Below are 20,596 nucleotides of genomic sequence, written 5' to 3' on the forward strand. Positions count from 1 at the left end.
TTCCTTCTAATATACCTGTGGGATGGATATGGTGAAAACTGTATTTTCCAGATGAGAAGTAAGGTTCACACACAGTCACTTGAGAGAGATCTCACCACAGGGAGATAATACTCTCCTAATACTAAAAGAGATCACATTTTAAATGCTGGGTCTTCAAAAGCATATTAGAGAAAAGTCTTTGCCACAGGAGGTGCAAGAAAGGCTTGCCTTCATTGCCCCAGGCCATACTCTGTAGCTGCCCCTCTGGCTTCAGGTACTCAGAGTGTCTTTCTTTGGGACCACAGTTCATATTCACAGCAAAATCAGTCACTGATGGGATATAGTGGATTTAAGCCAACATGCAAGAATTACCTCCTAAACCTGGTTTCTCACTGTGAAATTAAAGGCTTTGCCTTCTGTGGGAGGCAGTTCAAGTATTATTAACCAACAAAGGGATAAATGAAAGAGCTATATTCAGAGGGTCCTTTTCCAGGACTTTTAAATATCACATAATCTAGGTAACTTTCTAGTCCATTTAAACATAGAGCAAGTTAGACCTGGTTAACCGATGGTTAACCGAGGATGTTTGTCTACATGTTCTTTCTTCAGAAAAATTCTCTGCTGATCATTCATTTTATTTTGCTCTGTAAAAACGCAATTCTGTTTCTATGGCAATGGATCCTAATTTGATTAAATGTCAGAGTAGCACAAGAAATGGGGCTACCTGCCAACATGTTTGCCGATCTTTGGGATTCAGTAGTGGGTTCTAGTGAAGTTCTGCTTGTTCCCTTGAAGCACTGCTTTGACTAGGAAGAATAAGGCCAACTTGTGTGCACAGAGAGCAAAGTCTTTTCAGAACATATTCTGATCTAATTCTTTTCATTTGTTTGGAGATCTTTGCATAGGAGCAGGAGCAGGAACCTGTGATGGGTGATGGAGACAAAAACTACAGATAGCAGCTTTGGGGTTGGTTACGCAAAACTCACTGCATGGAAAGAAGGAAGGAAGGAAGGGAGGGAGGGAGGGAGGAAGGAAGGAAGGAAGGAAGGAAGGAAAGAAGGAAGGAAGGAAGGAAAGAAGGAAGGAAGGAAGGAAGGAAGGAAGGAAGGAAGGAAGGAAGGAAGGAAGGAAGGAAGGAAGGAAGGAAGGAAGGAAGGGAGGGAGGGAGGGAGGGAGGGAGGAAGGAAGGAAGGAAGGAAGGAAGGGAGGGAGGGAGGGAGGGAGGGAGGGAGGAAGGAAGGAAAGGAGGGAGGGAGGAAGGAAGGAAAGAAGGGAGGGAGGAAGGAAGGGAGGGAGGGAGGGAGGGAGGGAGGAAGGAAATTAAAGACTTTGCCTTCTGTGGGAGGCAGTTCAAGTATTATTAACCAACAAAGAGATAAATGAAAGAGCTATATTCAGAGGGTCCTTTTCCAGGACTTTTAAATATCACATAATCTAGGTAACTTTCTAGTCCATTTAAACATAGAGCAAGTTAGACCTGGTTAACTTATGGTTAACCGAGGATGTTTGTCTACATGGAGGCAGGGAGGGAGGGAGGGAGGGAGGGAGGGAGGAAGGGAGGGAGGGAGGGAGGAAGGGAGGGAGGGAAGGAAGGAAGGAAGGAAGGAAGGAAGGAAGGAAGGAAGGAAGGAAGGAAGCAAGGAAGCAAGGAAGGAAGGAAGGAAGGAAGGAAGGAAGGAAGGAAGGAAGGAAGGAAGGAAGGAAGGAAGGAAGGAAGGAAGGGAAGGAGGGAAGGAAGGGAGGGAGGGAAGGAAGGGAGGGAGGGAAGGAAGGAAGGGAGGAAGGAAGGGAGGGAGGAAGGGAGGGAGGAAGGAAAGAAGGGAAGGAGGAAGGAAGGGAGGGAGGGAGGAAGGGAGGAAGGGAGGAAGAGAGGGAGGGAGGGAGGAAGGAAGGGAGGAAGGAAGGGAGGAAGGGAGGGAGGAAGGAAATTAAAGACTTTGCCTTCTGTGGGAGGCAGTTCAAGTATTATTAACCAGCAAAGAGATAAATGAAAGAGCTATATTCAGAGGGTCCTTTTCCAGGACTTTTAAATATCACATAATCTAGGTAACTTTCTAGTCCATTTAAACATAGAGCAAGTTAGACCTGGTTAACTGATGGTTAACCGAGGATGTTTGTCTACATGGAGACAGGGAAGGAGGGACGGAGGGAGGGAGGGAGGAAGGGAGGGAGGGAGGGAGGAAGGAAGGAAGGAAGGAAGGAAGGAAGGAAGGAAGGAAGGAAGGAAGGAAGGAAGGAAGGAAGGAAGGAAGGAAGGAAGGAAGGAAGGAAGGAAGGAAGGAAGGAAGGAAAGAAGGAAGAGGGAAGGAAGGAAGGAAGGAAGGAAGGAAGGAAGGAAGGAAGGAAGAGGGAAGGAAGGAAGGAAGGAAGGAAGGAAGGAAGGAAGGAAGGAAGGAAGGAAGGGAAGAAGAGAGGGAGGGAAGGAAGGAAGGAAGGGAAGAAGGAAGGAAGGGAAGAAGGAAGGGAGGGAAGAAGGAAGGGAGGGAAGGAGGAAGGGAGGGAAGGAAGGAAGGAAGGGAGGAAGGAAGGGAGGGAGGAAGGAAGGGAGGGAAGAAGGAAGGGAGGGAAGAAGGAAGGGAGGGAAGGAGGAAGGGAGGGAAGAAGGAAGGGAGGGAAGGAGGAAGGGAGGGAGGGAGGAAGGAAGGAAGGAAAGAAGGAAGGAAGGAAGGGAGGGAGGGAGGAGGGAAGGAAAGAAGGAAGGGAGGAAGAAAAATAAAGAAAAATCCCTATGAAGATGGTTTGAACAAGAGTCCTGACATAATATATTATCAACATTGAAAGTTTGGGGCCACCCAAGGGAAGACAAAAGTCCTCAAAATAGGAAGGAACTTTGGCAAGAGATTTGGGGAAAATGCAAATTATACCCCAGAGCACCCCTGAGTGTGTGACAGAGAGTGGAAGGAGGTGGATCTGTATTCTTGTCTCTTAATTAACCTTGAAATGGAAACATTTTTCAGCATTGAAACCTTTTCAGGTGAACTGCAATGAAATTGAAGAGTTCCGATTACCATAATAACATTTTAAACTCCATAATGTATTTAACATTTGTCTAATGCCAGCTTGTGAGAGTGCTAATGTGTCCTCCCTGTTAATAAGCTCGAGCAACACTCTTTGGAGAGCTGGAGAAGCAAGGGGTGGAGCGAAGCTTTACAGACTCTTCTGAAAGAGAAAGCCCCCACCCACAGCCCCTCTGAAGCCTGATGGAAGGTGTCAGGTCTAAGCAGGATCCACAGGATCCAGCCTTAAATCCTTGTCCTCACAAATACATTCTCATCAATGCCTGGAATTCCACCACCTGAGCTGCCTCTAGCTGAAGGCTTTGATCTCTGTCCATAGGTACTTCTACACGGGCAATGTGGCCTTTGTGAGTTTCATTTTGCCCATCTGCTAAGTCCTGGCACTTTCTACAGGATTATGGCTAGGAATAACATGATCACTATTCAGATTCTATAGCGAGGGTTTTAACGTGACCATAGATTTTAGGAGGGATAAGAACTATGAAACCGGGTGGGGAAAATCACATTTTTAATTTCAATAACTTCTAGTTTAAATTTAGCATTTCCTCCAATTAGGGAAAATTGTTCTGAGAAGGGGTTCCTTGGATTCATCTTCCTGTACAAAAAGGTTCACGGTACAGTAGAATGTCAAGGATACCAGATCTATAAACATGGAGTAGATCATAGTCATCAAAATCTTCCCTGTTGTCATTCCCATCACTGCCCTGACTGCATCAGGGACAGCGGCAATCACAAATATTAGAAGACTTCCAAAACCTGGATTTTATTGTTACAAGACTGGAAAGAAATCGAGACTCTCTTTAGAGAAGAGAAGAGCACTGGCATTTGGGTGAGTCCTGGTTTTGCCCCTTCTTCTCCCTGTGTAATTTTGGACAATTTTCTTCTCTCTGACTTTCAGTGTTTTCATATATAAAATGAGTCCATGGCACTGGATAATCTAGAAGAGCCCATCCAAACCTAAGCCTCAGGTCATTCCCGAAGGAACAAAGACCATGGGTTAAAAGGACATGCACAGGGCATAACGTTGCTAGAATCACAGGATCCAGAATCTGGGAGCTCTAGTCCAAAGGAGACCTTGATGTGACTCCCCTTTGTGACCCACCAACCAAATGGTCCATCCACTCTTAGCATGGAGATAAGAATGCTCTCACTTCACCCTTGCCCAGGCCTTGTAAATAGAAGGCACTGAGAACATGGGACCTGACTGTTGTGCATCTTGCCGTAGTAACATGAACTTTTCATTGGCAGGAATTATTTTTATTTTTGTCGTCATGTCTCTCATGTTTGGCATGAGAGCAAGTACTTAATAAATGTTTGCTGAATTTGGACAGGACTGGCTTCTTGGACAGCTAGCCAACAAACTAGTTCCAGAACCGCCCTCCCAGAAGTCCGCTGGGTCGCTCCTCCCTCAGAATTCATAAGGCAGTTCTTCACTTTTGAAATGAAAGCTATTATGAGGGGGAGGCTTCTCTCATGCTAGGGACCTGAGGGAGTGGTCAAACAGTCCATGGTGAGCTAGTGGCCACTGAAGAAGCTGCAGCTGATCTTGGCATTGGGATGATGATCCAGTGTAATCTCCTTGGAAGCCAAGATTAACAGGGAGGGCAGGTCCCAGTGCACCCTCCCAAGCCTTGCCACCACCAGATGCCCTGCACCCCCACACAGCAGATAATGCCATTCATCAGACGCTGCTAAGACACTTGTCTTCTATTTAGAAACTTCAGTGTGTTCCCCTCGCTAATTATGCCCTGTCAACTGGAACCAATCCCTCCATGTGACAAGCAAGCTAATTAATATGCCTACAGTCAAATGGGTTTTTAAATGGAGAAGCACACTTAATTCCCTTTGAGGGAAGCGAGCCAGAATCTCTCTGTTGTCTCTGAACACAGCATAACTGGAGAGATTGTTGTTTTATGTCGTGAGTTCTTGTGAATTTTTTCTGGGTCCGCTGGCAAAAGGAATGGGTCTGGACTGTGGTAAACACAGCTCTAAGTGGCAAAGTCGTTGTGAAGAACCCAGAATCTGGGTCCAAATCTCCACCAGTTGTCTCTGAACAGAGGATACCTAGAGAGATTGTTGTTTTATGTCGTGAGTTCTTGTGAATTTTTGGGGGGTACGCTGGCAGAAGGAATGGGTCTGAACTGTGGCAAACACAGCTCTAAGTGGCAAAGTCGTTGTGAAGAACCCAGAATCTGGGTCCAAATCCCCATCTGTTGTCTCTGAACAGAGGATAACTGGAGAGATTATTGTTTTATGTCGTGAGTTCTTGTGAATTTTTTCTGGGTCCGCTGGCAGAAGGAATGGGTCTGGACTGTGGCAAACACAGCTCCTACATGGCAAAGATGTTGTGAAGAACCCAGAATCTGGGTCCAAATCCCAATTTTGCTCTGCCTCAATAGGTAGGTACCAGTCTCTCTGGCCCTTGGTTCTTCCTCCACAAACTAAGAGGCTGGATGAGATCTCTAAAGTCCCTTCTGGTATTAAAATCTAGAATCCTCAGAGTCTGAACTACAGGAGACTGGTTCTTTTTTGTAGCCACCCACCAGTGCTGAAGGCAAAGCCCTACACTCAGCATTCACTTAATTACTCTGTGGGAGGCAGATGTCTGGGAGGAGGCTGAGAGTTAGACTTTGTGGAAAAGCAGAAGAGATCCCATTTGCTGTGTGCAAGTGACCTCACCTCTCCACTCAATTCATGTCTGTAAAGTAAAGATAATTACAATAACACACATGAGATTTTTGTAGCCCACTGGATAAATGTCAGCGGGCTATTAGCCTATATCTTAGACAAGAAAAGTTCAGGCAGTCGGTCAAATAGCATTTAAATGCCTAATGTGGGCCAGATCTGCAAACAAGATATACATACATATGTGTGTGCCTATGTATATTCATATATATATGTATTGTATATACACACTATATACATTTATATACACACATACATATATGCAAATGTATCTATATCTATATTTATATCTATATAAACACATATGGTCAACAAAGTAAGGTACTAGAATTAAAAGAAAGTATCAAAGATTGCTTGTAGGATGTGAGATTTTTGCCAGGAATCAGTGGAAGGTAGAAAGAACAGGAAGTGGAGAGAAAGAGGGAAATAATTATCGTAAATATGCCCAGAACCCAGAGATAAAAGAACGTCAGAGATTGGAGGAACTTTAGAACGTGGAATGTGAAGAGCTTGGAGAGACTTCACATTCATTGATTCTTTTTATACATGAGGAAACGGAAGTCTGAAAAATCATGTCCCATGACTGATTTGGGGAAGTCAAGGCCAAGGATGAGATCTCCAGATTCTTAAATCCTTCTCTTAGGGAGCACTGGATTAAACATGCTTTTGATGATGGTGTGTTAGCAGAGAGGGACCAGAGCATTGATGGATTTGTCCCTGCAGCAAGCAGGAAGGGCACTGATAGGGATCAGCTTAACCTTTCAGTCCCCCCTTGCTATGTCCTGTCAGAAATCCGAGTTGTGTCCCTGAGGTTAAATTTCCCCTGTAAATCTATCCATGGCTCAAACCATCTTTGCCGAATCCCTCTTGGAGTTATAGCCTGCCCCAGCACTCCTGTCTCATGCTTTCTTTCTCCTCACTACTCCCCCATTCCATGTAGTGTCTCTCTTCTCATCCCCCACCATACCTCAAACCCCTTGCTAACTCCATGCTCTCCCAACTCTATTTCATATTTGCCATTCCTGGTGTTTACTTTGTCTCTTCATTTTATCTGTAACATTTTCTGCTAAATAAACGTCCTTTTGCCAAAAAGAATAACCTACATCAATCTTACCTAAACAATTCCATCACCTTCATTTTGACATTCCCTTCTCCTTTTCAGAGTCAATTCATTTTATATTTTCTGTCCTCAAGGGGAAAAAAAGCCTACAATTTATTGAGAAAAGTTCTGTCTAGGTTTCAAGCCTAGCAATTAATCCAAGGATTTTAAAGCACTTACTATGTGCTAAGTTTAAGATCCCTCCATTACAGAAGTCATTATGTTAAGAGGCCAAAATGGAAACAAGAAGTTATAGAAGAACCATGGTCAATGGGTCAATATGAAGTTTTGGTGGTTAAAATTCAACTTGCTTAGATATACCCCACTATAACCAAGCATATTCTGTAAAAAATTAAAGCAAACAAAACTACCACAGTGGCAACCATTCGCACCACATAAAACAGGGCTGAAAATGGGCTTTTCTGGGACAGCATATCACGGCAGGTTTAATACAAGAACAACCTCCTCAAGAAGAAGGATGAATTTGAACATTAATATCATGAAAAGTCTCATAGGAACTTCGATTTAGAGATGGAACAAAAATGGAAAACATCTAGTTCAGTCCTAATATTTGCAATTGAGGAAATACAGGTCCAGAGAGCTTAAATAATTCACCCAAAATCACATGTGTACTACTGAGTGAAAGAACCAAGATTCTGAATGTGATCCTCTAACTCCAGGTTCCATGCCCAAAGATTCCTCTCCAAAAGGGGAGGCTAAGCAAAAATACCCAGCTTTCAAGAATGCAGAGACAAAGAATCCCTTGTAATGAATGAGTCATCAAGCAGACTGGGGGTACCACCTGTCAGGGTTGCCTCTCTATGAACCAATTGGAGATGGCCAAATCTCACCAGAATGCAGAAAAGATGGTGAGATCATGGCATCTTAGATTTGGAACTAGAAAAGCTATCAGAAGCACTGCACCCTCTTCCTTTTGCAGAGGAGGAAATTGGAACCCAGAAAAGTTTTAAGTAGATCTAGAAGTCTCTACTCAGTCTGCCACAGATCCTGCTCTGTGGCTTCCCAGAGCTGGCAGCTCAGCCAGCCACACTTCTGTCTCATTCTAATCATCTTCCCAGGGATAGATAATCCTAAATGTGAAGACTGAGGGATGGCCTTCAGGCTGGTTAGTCCCTTGGGAGGTGGTCAGAATAAAAGGGGTCATCTGGTAAACTCAAGTTCAAGAGCTAGCCAAAGCTTTCTATTTTGTTTGATTGACTGAATACAGTGTGTCCTGGGAGCTGAACTCAATATATTCTTGGCTGCCCATCTCTTTCACTTTAAACAGCAAGTAAATGGGAATAAAGCAACATTCAGAGGCTTCTCTAAATGGCCAGAGAGTTTCCTAGGAAGTGGTACAGGGCAGCGAGAGATACAGCCCACTCTGACAGGAAGCCATTGCCCAGTACACATACCTAAGTAGCTAAGGAAGGGATCTACTATATGTGGTGAGACAAGGAGATAGGTATAAGGAAGACCAATATAGTGGGCAGCCCTGAAGTCAGGAGGACCTGAGTTCAAATTTGAGCTCAGATACTTAACATTTCCTAACCGTGTGACCCTGGGCAAGTCACTTAACTTCAATTGCTTCAGCAAAAAAAAAAAAAAAAAAAAAAAGTCAAAGGAAGACCAATGTAAGAACAAATGTATTGAAGAGAGGGGTAAGTGCCCAGTTGTTATGTAAGAGAAAAAAGAAATTTTTAAAATCTATTATGACTATCAAAAAGGAGCCTTGATAGGGATTGAGCACTCTAGCTTTGATATTCCTTAAACAAAAGAAGCTACTTGTGGGGAATGCCATGTAGAGGATTCCTGTTCAGGTACAATGCAAATTAAATGGTCACCAAATTAGCTTCCAGTTCTGAGATGATTAAAGTTAATACCAGCTGGTGACTACACAGATCCATTTATGGGCTCCTCACTTATATTCAGATTTTTGTTTTTAATTTTTCTGTAGCATGATTATGTGTTTTCCAAAGTGTCCTGCTCCAGAACTTTTAAGTTGGAAAAAAACCCAAGAAATCATCTAGCTCAATTGTCTCATTCTCATCCTGTGAGTCCTACATGACATTGAAAGCTCATGATGAACTTGAGAATCCTAATGGAATATGCTTTAATCCATGCTCTCCCTTATACTACCTAGTGTATGTCAGGCAAAAACTCAATACCTCCGGGTCTGAGGAACTCCTGTAAAACCAAGGACTTCAACTAAATCATTTTTGAGATCTCTGCCAGCTCTGATATTCAGTATAGGGAAAGGACTTTCCCTGAACAAGGATAAGAGCCAGTGACCTTACTGGATTTTTCAATATTTCCTGAATATTTGGGATGTCCTCCATTTCTGGTTATACATGCACTTTGGGATGTGCTTGAATCAAAGGTCAAATCTCTTCATACTTATTTTTAATCCTTCACGGTGTCAAGTACATTGCTGAGCAGTTAGATAAAGGACGTTAAATAAGTGATGGCTGATTGCTTACTAAACAGAGATTTTCAACTGCCAGTCCTGCCTCGTGTACTTATCTAATAGGGAACAAGAATATTTTCTCCTCAAGTTGAGCTACTCTCATGTCTCCTAATTTGATCTTTTTCTAAGCCTTAGTTTCCCCATCTGTATAATACAGCTCAAAGTATTTGAATCATTCCTTTCCACCTCATTCCATATCAGGGTTATATTTAAAATTACAGACTTCTTCGCAATGAGAACTTTGATTATTATGAGCCATTCAAAGTGTTTTAAGATGCCACCTCCTCACTCATTAGCCAGAGCCAGACCTGCCTCATAAGAACTGATGGAGACAAGTAGTGGTTTCCGAAGCAACCGTAAGCAGGAATGAATCCTATCAGAGGTCCTTCTTTCAGCTCTGGTCACTGGGGGCAAGCAGACTTCCAGTAAGCCTTGGGGCAGCAGCCACACAGCAACCTGAAAGCCTGGGCAGGGATTTAAATTATGACCAAAGTTTCTATTTCACTTGGAGGAACCCAGTGAGCTTCAGAGAAGCCCCAAGGATCCAGGGAGCAGAGAAATGGGAGTGAGCTCAATGGCCTACTGAATATTAACCAGATACCCCTGGTTTAAAAAACTTGGGAGTGTGGGATTAGACAAAGATGCTTTCCTTCCCTCTGGGGATTAACCATGGGCATCTGGAAGTATCTCCTCTTTAACAACACAGCAAGGAAGAAGATTCTTGGCAAGAACTATTGAATAGTCTGTGTAAGACAAGGAATGAAGGGCTAGAAGAAGATGGAGATACAAGAGCCATTGCAAATGAATAAAGCAATTTCAGAGAGAGCTGGAAACACAGAGGTTACTTAGGTCAACATGGTGGAGGTATGAATCCCATAATAGCATCCAGTCATTGACGTATCAAGCATCTAATATGCACTTACCAAATGCAAAACTTTGGACTAGATACTGGGGACATAATTTTTTAAAATCATTTATCTTTAGGGGAGAAGTAATGTATACACAGATAAGTCAATATCAAATATTTGCAAAATAATGCCAGCTTAGCATGATACAGGGGAAAAGAACTAGGTCTTGAGCTTGAAGGAAAGGAGGGAAGTTAGGTTGCATACATGACTTTGTCATTTATTATTCACAGGTAGTAATGGGTATAGTCATTACGTCTTTTTAAGACCATTTAGGTCTCAGTTTCCTCCTCTGTAAAAAAGACTTGACTGGGATTCTTACCTTGGGGCTCAGGAGGGTGTGTGGTTGGAATTAAGATAGAAGAAAATGTGCACCTTTGTTTTCATTATAACTATATTGAAATTTAACATTCCCTTCAATTATTTAAAAATATAATTCTAAGTAGGGGTCCATGGGCTTCACTGAACTAATTGCTCAAGGTGCCCAAGCCACAGAAAAGGCTAAGAATCTCCAAGTTCAATGATCTTGGAGGTTTCTTCCCATCTTTAATGGCAATGAGGGTTGAGACTTTTAATGGTGGCAGCAGAAGCAATAATAGATTTGGGAGCTCTTAAGTCAGAGAGTGTAAGGAGAACTGGCAACTGGCCAGAGAGAGGGGACAAGGGACTCCTGCACTAGATGTAGGGCTGGATGCTGTTTGACAACTCTGTTGCCTATACCTGTTTCCAAGACACTGTTTAAGGAAAGAAGGGAGTACTTTCCATCACAAAGTAATTAGGGCTCAATCAATTGTTATTCCAAGGGAACAGGAGCCCTTCCTGGATTAGGACCAGAGCACAGACCAGGAAAATAGTGACCACATCTCCCCCAGATCACACCATCTTGGGAACACCAAAAATGTCCAACTCCCCAGAACTACCTCTGAAAACAATGAAAAAAGCCTGAAGCTTGGGGAAATTTATCATACAACAAAAAAATAACTCAACCATCCAAAAGTAATACAGTGACAGAAAAGATAAGTGACAACTCTGAAAAAGACAATGTCAAAACAGCTATAAGCAACACCTCAAAAGAGAAAAGGTGTGGTTTGGACACAAGCTCAACGAGAATCCCTGGAAGAGCTAAAAAAATTTATTTTGTTTTGTTTTTGCTTTTATGCAAGCTGTTCTCTCAAAGTTGTAATGCAGTTCAAAGCTTTGTTTCAAACTATATCATAACTTTGATAACATTCTGTATTAATACCTCTCACTCCACACTTTCCACATCTTGTTCCTTGTTCTGCCCTCTGTCCTACAAAGGACATCTAATTGCCATTCTATGTGATAGATCTTCAGATTAATAAAGAAAATTATGTTTATTAAATTATTATTACTCTTACTATTATTATTCCTATTATTACCAATGAAAATCTGTAGATTTTCCTATTACTGTCAAAGAGATTCTAATTCTTCACTCTTCTATTAAGTAGATGGGAAATTTTTAGTTCTTTATTCACCCTCTTGTTCCCTTACCATCAAATTAATCTTATCTAATCTACTTTCTTTTTTTTTTTTTCATTTAAGATGTCTTTTTTTATTAAAGCTTTTTTATTTACAAAACAAATGCATAGGCAATTTTTCAACATTGACCCTTGCAACACTTTCTGTTCCAAATTTTTCCTGCTTCCCCCCACCTCTTCCCTAGATGGAAGGTAGTTCAATACATGCTAAATATGTTAAAATGTGTTAAATATGATATATGTATACATCTTGCTGCACAAGAAAAATCAGATTTAGAAAGAAAAAACCTGAGAAGGAAAACAAAAAGCAAGCAAATATCAACAGAAAGTGTGTATATTGTGGTTCACACTCAGTTCCCACAGTCCTCTCTCTGGGTGTATATTGCTTTCTTCATCACTGAAGAATTGAAACTAGTTTGAGTCACCTCATTGTTGAAGAGAGCCATGTCCATCAGTATGGATCATCATATAGTTTTGTTTTTGCCGTGTACAATGATCTCCTGGTTCTGTTCATGTAACTCAGCATCAGTTCATGTAAGTCTCTTCAATAGTCTCTGAAATCATTCTGCTGGTCATTTCTTACAGAACAATAATATTCCATAACATTAATATGCCATAATTTATTCAGCCATTCTCCAACTTATGGTCATGTATTCAATTTCTAGTTTCTAACCACTACACAAAGGGCTGCCACAAACATTTCTACATGTGAGTCCCTCTCCTTCCTTTAAGATTTCTTTAAGATATAAGCCCAGCAGAAAGACTGCTGGGTCAAAGGGGATGCACAGTCTGATAAATTTTTGAGCATAGTTCCAAATTGTTCTCCAGAATGATTGGATCCATTCACAGTTCCACTAACAATGTATCAATGTCCCAGTTTTCCCATGTCCTCTCCAACATTCGTCCTTATGTCTTAGCCAATCTGATAGGTGTGTAGTAGTATCTCAGAGTTGTCTTAATTTGCATTTCTATGATTACTAATGATTTGGAGTACCTTTTCATATGACTAGAAGAAATATTTTCACTTTCTTTATCTGAAAATTGTCTGTTCATATCCTTTGACCATTTATCAAATGAAAGATGACTTGAATTCTTATAAATTTGAGTCAATTCTTCATATATTTTGGAAATGAAGGCTTTATTAGAATCTTTGAATGTAAAAATGTTTTCCCAGTTTATTGCTTCCCTTCTAATCTTATCTGCATTAGTTTTATTTGTACAAAACTTTTAACTTAATATAATCAAAATTATCTTCTTCTTTGGTAACAAATTCCTTCCTCCTCCACAGATTTAAGAGGTAAACTATCCTATGTTCTTCTAATTTGTTTATAATATCATTCTTTATGTCTAAATCATGAATCCATTTTGACTTTATGATGAAATATGGTGTTAGTTGTGCCAATACCTAGTTTCTGCCATATTAGTTTCCAATTTTCCCAGCAATTTTTGTCAAATAATGAATTCTTATCCCAAAAGCTAGGGTCTTTGGGTTTGTCAAACAATAGATTACTATAGTCATTGACTAGTTTGTCTTCCACTGATTAACTACTCTGTTTTTTAGCCAGTATCAAATGGTTTTGGTGACTACTGCTTTATAATCTAGTTTTAGATCGGTACAACTAGGCCCCCTTCATTTGCTTTTCTCTTCATTAATTCCTTTGAAATTCTTGATCTTTTGTTCTTCCAGATGAATATTTTTGTTGTTTTTTGTAGGTCAGTAAAATAGTTTCTTGGGAGTTGGTTGGTATAATACTAAATAAATAGATTAATTTAGGTAGTATTGTCATCTTTATTATATTTGTTTGATCTATCCAAGAGCACTTGATATTTTCCAGTTGTTTAGATCTGACTTTATTTGTGTGGAAAGTGTTTTGTAGTTTTGCTTATATAGTTCCTTGGCAGGTAGATTCCCAAATATGTTATACTATTAACAGTTATTTTAAATGGAATTTCTCTTTGTATCTCTTGCTGTTGGATTTTGTTAGTGATATATAAAATACTGATGATTTATGTGGATTAATTTTGTATCCTGCAACTTTGCTAAAATTGTGGCTTATTTCTAATAGTTTTTTAGTTGATTCTCTAAGATTCTCTGAGTATACCATCATATCATCTGCAAAGAGTGATGATTTGGTTTCCTCATTACCTATTTTAATTCCTTTAATCTCTTTTCTTCTCTTATTGCCAAAGCTAGCATTTCTAATACAATATTGAATAGTAATGGTGATAGCAGGCAATCTTGTTTCATCCCTGATCTTATTGAGAATGATTCCAGTTTCTCAACATTACATATGATGTTTGCTGATGATTTTAAATAGATGCTACTATGCTATTTTAAGGAAAAGTCCATCTATTCCTATACTTTCTAATATATTGGATATACTAGATTAGATATTGGAGTTTATCAAATGCTTTTTCTGCATCTATTGAGATAATTATATGGCTTTTGTTAATTTGGTTATTGATATATCAATTATACTAATACTTTTCCTAATATTGAACTAGCCCTGCATTGAATCTATTTTCGTGACATTTCTTGGATCCTCTCCGTTTTGTTTGCCCATGTGATCATCATCTTATAATCCTCAGTCTTTCTTTTCTGGACTATTTCACTAGCTCCTTTACTGTTGCTATGTTTGTCCAATTTTCTTCCTCCTCAATTCTCCAGCCAGCTTCCAAAATCATCTTCTAAGGCAGAAGTTGACCTTGTGCTCCCTTCCCTGCTCACAATCCTTTAGTGTTTCCCTTGCCTTACTGTTAGTGAGTTAATAGAATGTCTATTCCAGGCGTGTGAAGATCCCCCCCAAAGGAATGAGTGAATAAAAACACTATCCAATATCCATGAAGGCAACAGAAACAAATGCAATGGAGCACTTAGGGCCTAATCAGACATCAAAAGATGCTAAAGTCATCCACTGTAAACAATTCATCACCAGTTATCTTAACTTTTGTCTTACCATCATACTTAAATAACTGGGAGAACAAGGCTGATGATTTTATGCAACTCTGCCTCACTTAAATATAATTCACATGCAAGTCAAGATGTCATCCTGTGATGTGTCATCAGTCCTCCTCAAAACAAAGGATGAACAATAGCAGCAGCTCCAGCCAATCTTTTTTCACTTTATTTCAAACTTTATTCCCTCTCAGAGCTGTAGCCTCAAGCCAAAATGGCCCAGACTTAATATTCCATTTCTTGTCTCCATTTTTTTGTACAAGATCTCACATATTCCTAAAATGTAAGCTCACATCATCTGCCTTTCAGAATCTTTATCTTCCTTTAAGGCTCATATCAAGTGCTACCCTCTTCACCATTGTTCCCCACCCCCCAGCTGTTCACACTCTCTTTCCTTAAATTATATTTACTTATCTATGTACCTGTTGCTTCATCCCAGTAGAATGTCTCTTCTATGTCCTTGTATCCCCAGTGCCTGTCACCAGAATAGTATGCCCCTTTACTTCAGAGTGATCCCACAAAGCTTGTGTCTGGAATATGGTAGGTCCCTAATAAATGTAGAGTAATAGGATTTTTCTGAGCAGGGTGATGACAGACAGCAGTGACTGAGATGGAGAAGTGGGAGAATAATAGCAGTAGAGGAAGCATCTGAGAGGGGAAAAGGAGCACATGTCAATTCTTCCTCCTGATCTTTGGTATTGATGGCATGAGGGTGGCAGCAATCACTGCTGGAAAATATGGCAAGGAATAACATATTTCCAGGAGAAATCCAAGTTTCAGCGTGTCCCCAAGGATAAAAGGAGCATAAGGGAAGAGAAAAGGCTGCTAACACTAGAAAACTCAGTAGAAGGTGGAGATTGGGCATGCTCAGCTGGGTCATTAAAGAATGTGGAACCAGGCAGGCTAGGAAAGCCATTTGAGGCCCTTCACAAGCCACCCTTACTTCTTTGCTCCTCAGTGCAAGACTCAGTGACCTCTAAGATCTTTGCCAGTTATCTGCAACTCTGATGCTATGATCCTGCAAATATTGGTTTAGTCATGACATTTAAACAGTGCTTTATAGGGGCCCATCATTTTCATCCCTATTATTTCATCAGAACCTTCTGACAGACCTGCACAATACAAATATGATCGTTTTTATTTATTAGCTTGTGCCAGTTTTATGAAGTCTTGATGTAAGGAACTCCCAGTGAAGAAATTCCCTCTTCCAAGACAGGTAGCCATCTGCTGTATAACTTATTATTGTAGAGAGCTGAGTTTCTGAAATAAGAGATTCCATGAATGAGAGGTTGTATTATTTGTTTAGGTCACAGCCAGCATTTGTCAGAATATCAGCTTAGGTTTTCCTGACTCCAATCCTCGACAACATTATCTCCATTTTGGAAAGGAAGACTAGGTCTGTGATTTAATTGGCATTAGAAACTCCCAATGACAAAAATCACTCTATCAATGTTGCTGATATAATCTGCAGGATGAGTTATCAGAGTTGCTTAGAGCCTTGAGGTTGAGTGACTTTCTTAGAATCATACAATCACTATACGTAACAGTCAGGATTTGAACTGCAGTCTTACAGGCTTCGAAATTAGTTCTCTATCCTCCACCTCATGCTGTCTCATCTCCATCCTCCAAAGTAAATAATGGATTCTTAGAGAGCCAGGCAAGATGCTACAGAAATAGGACAAGCTCATAGTTTTATAAATCTCAGCAATGTCTGCTCCACCTTATCTCTCTCTTACAAATCTCACTCAGTCCTCTAGCTTCAGTCACCATCTCTAATAGATGACTCCTCGTTGACATCATGACCCCCTAGCCTCTTTCTTTAGATCATACATATACAATACTTTTAAACATATTTCCATATTTGTCATGCTATGCAAGAAAAATCAGACCAAAAGGAAGAAATACAGGAAAGAAAAGTAAACAAATAACAGGTGAAAATTAATGTTTCAGGGCACATTCTGTGTGCACAGTATTCTCTCTGTGGATGAGGATGGCATGTTCCATCCCAATGAAATTGGAATTGTCTTGGATCACCACATTGCTGAGATGAGCCAAGTCCGTCATAGATGATCCTCACATAATCTTGTTGCTCCTGTGTACAATGTTTTGTTTTGTTTTGTTTTGTTTTGTTTTGTTTTGTTTTAGTTCTGTTCACTTGCTCAGTATTAGTTTATGAAAGTCTTTCCAGGCCTTTCTGAAATTGGCTTGCTCATCATTTCTTATGTAATGAAAATATTCCACTACATTCATATACCATATCTTGGTTAAGCATTCCCCAACTGCTGAGCATCTATTCATTTTCTACTTCTTTGCCACTACAAAAAGGGTTACTACAAACATTTTTCACTCATGGATCCTTTTTTTTTCTCTTATGATTTGTTTGGGATACAAACCCAGTAGTGATACTATTGGATCAAAGGGTATGCACAGTTTGATAGCCCTTTGGTAATAATTCCAAAATGCTCTCCAGAATGGCTGGATCAGTTGACAGTTCCACCAACAATGCATGAATCCTGATCTCTTTCCTAAAGTTCCAAATTATGGCTACTAAGAGGAATTCTCTATTTGAATATTACTCTGGCACTTTGAGTTCCCCAAGTCCAAAGCCAGACCAATCCTCCACATCCTCTCCTCCCCTAGCTTGTTCTTTCTACGCACAGATGAAGTACCCTTGACGCTAAGGTTGACATTATCTTTGGGGTGGGATCTCTCACATCAATCAGTTTCTTCACATCTGAAGTATCGCTCACATCCATCCCTTCACTAATTCAAGACTCTCATCAGTCCTGACCTCTATCAACTATGGAGCTTCCTGCCCACATCTCTTTACCAATCAGTCTAGACTGCACATACTGTTATGACTAAACTCTCCTTTTTGTAAATCTGGTAACTAATTATCTCAACATTCTTCCTATTGCCTCCCAACTAAATTTAAACTCCCCTTCTCAGGGAAGCAAAAATCTCTCTTTCCACACTTATCTCTAAAGTATCATCGTATAGTGGTATAATGCTAAACTTGAAGTCTAGAAGACAGAGTTTGAACATTTCTGAGCCTCAGTTTCCATCTTGCTGCATTCATGGATCATTCAATTTTATATACCTGCTTCCTGCTTCCTGGCCAATCATGCTACATCTGGGCAGGAAGTTGCTCAAATTTGTCTCCAATATTGACCTCATAGAGAACTAAAGATTATCAAATTCATGGAGATATTTTCTTCTTGCATTTAAAAAAAATCCATGTAAATTTAATACTCATAATTATGCAGAAATCATGAAAACATTGCCTGTTCTTCAGCCTGGGAACACAGATTCTCTCCAAGGGCCCTCACTCTGGATTATCCTTCTGGGCAACAGGGCACTCACTCTGTTGGGTGAGTAAAGTTCATTAAGAAAATAAAATAAAACAGCACTGCTGTCTCTTGTTAGCATTCTTTCTGCAAACTTCTCTCTTTCGTGGAATTACAAAACCCCAGAGCTATTCCAAATCACAGAGACTACTTAGTCCTTCCTACCTACCACTTAGTCTTTATCTCTTTGCATCCCGAGAGGCCAGCCCAATGGTTAGTGCACAGTGGATGTTTCATAAATGCTTGCCAATTGATTCTCAATTTACAGATGTGAAATCTGAGGATCCTAAAGGAGAAGCCAATCAGCCATGGTCATAGGTAAGAACTGGGGAAAACAGCCAATTTCCTAGCTTTCTAATCCACTACCTGTCCACTATTTCCCATGACCACTATATCACACAGTTTATTAGCAGGATCTGCTCTCCTCATGCTGAGTTTCAGGCTCTCTAAGCTGTACCTCATGATCCCCCTTATCTTTGGTAGATGATCACCTATTTACTAGATTTTCCATAACAGTGTTTTCCATATAACAGTGCTAGTAGAAATGAAAGCTCCAATGCCAGTGACCAATTCTGCCAGTACTAGTGTGGCAAATTACACACACACACACACACACACACACACACATACACACACACACACACACACACACACACACACACACACACACACACACGTTGGATTTGTAGCCCTAATATCTAGGTCAACAGCTTCCACATGTTAGCTGCACAACCTTGAACTTACTAGTTAGTATCTCTAAAATCCGTCTGAAAACCAGTATATGCTATAGCAGGCTTTTCTGGGGCAATTAGGGATGCTAGATTTGAATATCAGTTCAATTTCATAATTATTATGAAATGGCAAGCAAGTCATTTGCTCTTTTATGCCTCAGTTTCTTTATTAATAAATTAAGCTGATTGGACTCCACTCATCCAATCAGTGCCTTCCAATATTCCTTTTAACTCTAACTCTATGATCTGATGATCCAAAGTGGAAAGTGCAAAGGCCAGAAAACAAATCTCGTGATCTATAGCAGATAGATGGTTCAGGAGATAGAGCACTGGATCTTGTATCGGGAAGATCTGAGTTCAAATATGATACTTACTAGGCAAGTTACTCAATTACTGCCTGCCTCAGTTTCCTCATCTATAAAATGGTGATCATTACAGCATTTACTTCTCAGGCTTCTTATGGGGATCAAATGAGATATTTTCTAAGCTCTTTAAAAACCTTAAAATGCTATATAAAGGCTAGATAATTAGTGGTAGTAGTAGTAGTAGTATAGTAATAGTAGTAGTATCATCAGTAATCTTTCCATTATTAGGAAATTTCATTGGATTATCACAGTCACTATATTCGTACTAGTCAAGTCTTATTCTAATTATACATATTTTCCCTTGCTTTTATTTTAATTTTTTTTTGCATGTTCAACAGAAGCTCAGCACCTGGCACATGAAAAAATACTTATATCCACTGATGATTTAAAGAGCTGGTTGAAGGGAGATGTCTTGACAGAGCTTCATTCTAATTAGTGACATGAGCTGAGATTGAAAAGCAGGTTCCCTGATCCCCAGCCCATGATGTCATGAGGTAATGCTTTGGAAGACCAAGAAGGAAGAAAGAGGTAACCAAGTTAGGAAATGGTGGAGCTTGGAACAGAAGCCCTGGAGACAAAGCCTAGTTTACATCCAACTACATTTCCACTCCACTTAAATCTAAATTTAAATATAACAAGTAGAAAGTTAAAGCAAGAAACAACAATTCTGCTTTGCACTTGACTTTAATTCTGCCTCTGAAGGTGATCTCTTTCTCTCTCTGAGCCTCAGGTTGCCCAGCTACAAACGAATGTGTTTGAGCAAAAGGACCATGGGGCCCCTTCTACTTCTATTCACAAATTCTGTGAGGTGAGTTTCTGACTTCCTCCAAGGTAGAAGGAGAGAGACACACAGAGAGATACACACGCCCATATATACATACATATATTCACAAGGAGAGACAAGGATAGACAAAGAAAGACAGAGACAGAGAAATATACACACAAGAGACAGAGAGACAGAGACAGAAAGACAGACATACACAGAGACAGAGACAGAAAAACAGACAGAGAAAGAGAAAGAGAGTCAGAGAGACAGAAAAAAACAGACAGAAAGCATACAGTGGGGACTAGAGAAGGCCAATCAATTTTATAACCTGCTTAGCATATTTATGGGCAACTATATGAGTCTATCTTATACTATTGTATTTTAGCTTTAATCGATTTGAATTTTAAACTTGTTAAATTTTGACTAGATGATATTTACATTTTATGGAAATATACTTGGGCATAAATCATGTTTGTATTTTAATGAGTTTTAATCCTTATTAGCTATGTGACTTTGGAAAAGTCACTTCCCTCCCCAGGCTACATCAGTGTCTTTATCTGTACAAGGAGTTAAAATGATAATAACCAGAATTTCTATTGAAGGTCACAATTTAGAAAATGTTTCCCTCACAGCAGTCCTTGGAGACAGGTAATATAAATATTATATTATTGTTTTTGCTGCTGTTAACAGTAAACCTGCTTGTTTGCCCCAAGTGATTATTTAGACAAAAAAAGCAGAGTCATCTCCCTAAAGTCCTATCAATGTTCTGAGAGTCCTTCC

Source organism: Sminthopsis crassicaudata, chromosome 5 (assembly GCF_048593235.1).
Source record: "Sminthopsis crassicaudata isolate SCR6 chromosome 5, ASM4859323v1, whole genome shotgun sequence".
NCBI classification, from domain to species: domain Eukaryota; kingdom Metazoa; phylum Chordata; class Mammalia; order Dasyuromorphia; family Dasyuridae; genus Sminthopsis; species Sminthopsis crassicaudata.